Source organism: Hyperoodon ampullatus (genome assembly GCF_949752795.1).
Source record: "Hyperoodon ampullatus genome assembly, chromosome: X".
NCBI classification, from domain to species: domain Eukaryota; kingdom Metazoa; phylum Chordata; class Mammalia; order Artiodactyla; family Ziphiidae; genus Hyperoodon; species Hyperoodon ampullatus.
In genome coordinates, this window is record NC_136913.1 from 4,296,145 (window position 1) to 4,298,512 (window position 2,368).

General features: G+C 45.8%; 1 pseudogene across 1 annotated transcript; it reads left to right on the forward strand.

Annotated features, from left to right (window-relative positions):
* The first annotated feature begins 536 nt into the window (after positions 1 to 536).
* Positions 537 to 972, forward strand: LOC307069079 (small ribosomal subunit protein eS24-like; annotated as a pseudogene). Its single transcript has one exon. The product of its transcript is annotated as a small ribosomal subunit protein eS24-like (transcript).
* The last annotated feature ends 1,396 nt before the right edge of the window (positions 973 to 2,368 follow it).

Below are 2,368 nucleotides of genomic sequence, written 5' to 3' on the forward strand. Positions count from 1 at the left end.
CACCAAAGGAATGTGTCTAGGACGTCACGAGATCTCGCGGCTGGTGGGCAGAAAGCAGTGGTGCTGGCAGCGACATGCCAGCCACAGCACAAAAGCAAAGAGAGACCCAGTGTATATTTTGGCTGAGGAGGAGAAACCAAGGGTGATCTCTGCGGAGCCGGGGTGACACAGTTGCTGGTTTCATCTTCAGCGGGTATTGATTCAAGCCAACTGAATGACACTCAGGCATGCACGGAGGTGTCACGGTGATGGAGGGAAGTGTGAGAAACGCGGGGCATTTTCCTGCCTTTCTGGTAACAGACACCTAAGAAAACATGATAACCATAGTGACTGTGGTAAAGCTGTGTGCATATGGAGTGATTTTCTTTATAGGATCAGAAATCATGGAAGTGCTGCATCCGTTCCTCCCCTTGGCTTAGAGGGAATGCATCCTTTTATTTCTCCTCACTTGGGCCTCCATCTTCAGAATCCCAAAGGCCTCCAAAGGCCTCCCCGTGCTCTTGTCCTCCCAGGCTGCTTGAAGATCAGCCGCCATCATGAACGACACAGCAACTATCCAGGACCAGGAAGTTCATGACCGACCGACTACTTCAGCGGAAACAAACGGGCATCAACGTCCTTCACCCTGGGAAGGCAATAGACCGAAGACAGAAATTTTGGGGAAAAACTAGCCAAAATGCATATACAAGAGCACACCAGATGCCATCTTTGTATGTGGATTCACAACCCATTTTGATGGTGGCCAGACAACTGGCTTTGACATGGTGTACGATGCCTTGGATTACTGGAGAAGAATGAGCCCAAACCCAGGCTGCAAGACATGGCCTGTATGAGAAGAAAAAGACATCCAGAAAACAGCGAAAGGAACTCAGGAACAGAATGAAGAAAGTCAGGGGGACTGCAAAGGCCAATGTTGGTGCTGCCAACAAGAAGAGTGAAGATTCTGCCGTGACTGTATCTGTGGGGATGTGAGCAGCCTTTTCATGAGAGGATTAATAAACTAAGATCTTTTACACGCCAAAAAAAAAAAAAAAAGGTCTACCTGTAATCAAGCTGGACGGCTTTTGTGGCCTTGAAAGTGCTGACTGGACTTGAAGCTGCAAACTCTGATCTCCCCACTCAGATGCGAGCAGATGTGTGGTTAGATCACAGAATCACCATGTTTTATCCCCTCATTCATTCCTGCATCCATCCATTCAGTCTTTTCTGAGCACAGGCTACTAAGAAGGTGAACATTTATGGAGGGTCAAGCAAGTGTAGGCAATGAGCTAGGAGCTGGGAGGACAGGGTACAGTAAGATACATGGTTACAAGAGAGAAGGCATCCCGCAAGGTGCAGGCTCTGGGGAAGTAAAGCAGGGTGGCCTGAGAATGGCTGGGAGGACAGAGGATAAAACCTAGAGAATGTGACTTTAGACCCAAACAATAACTGAGAGGAGAAGAAGCAAAGAACATTCTGGGTGGAGGCGTCAGCAGGCCAAAGGCCTTGAGACATGTATTAGTCAGGATAAGCTAGGTTATGCTGCTAAAAAAAATAATCCATAAAATATCAGGAGCAAATTGCTACAAAGCTCCATTTCTTTTATATATATATATATATACATATATATATATATATCTTTATTGGAGTATAATTGCTGTGCAATGTTGTGTTAGTTTCTGCTGTACAACAAAGTGCATCAGCTCTATGTATACATATACCCCCATATCCACTCCCTCTTGAGCCTCCCTCCCTCCCTCCCTCTCTATCCCACTCCTTAGGTCATCCCAAAGCAAAGCTCCATTTCTTACATCATAGTCTTATGGGAGTCATAGGGTCTCCCTGTGCCCTGGAGCTACGTTATCTGGAACATGTGGCCTCCAGAAACACCTTGCAGCGAAGAAAGAGGAGGAGGACCAGTACTGGCTACTTGCCACCTGCACCTGGAAATGACATGTGTGCCTCTGCTCACAGCTCATCAGGCAAAACTAGTCACCTGGTGCTAGCTACCTCCTTACACGGTGGTCTAGGAAATACAGGTGAGCACATGATATCTGGTGAGCTAACTGTTTGGGCTACGTGCTATGAATGACTTGTACCCCACCAAATTCATACAGGACTGTATATCGCTGTAACGTGACTGTATTTGTTTGTTTGTCTTTCACATTCTTCACACCTATACTGCAAGTTTGGAAATGCGTATTTTCAAGCAGCCGTATGAAAGTATTCATGAAGAATGCATAATCTCTGAAAATTGTGAAAACATCCCTGCTACCAAGACATTTCCAAATACACAACTGACTACCATACTGTTAGTTCTGTGTAGCATGAGAAGTTCATGCTCAAAACAGATACAATTCTTTAGTTGAGAATGGTATGAATGAGAGTC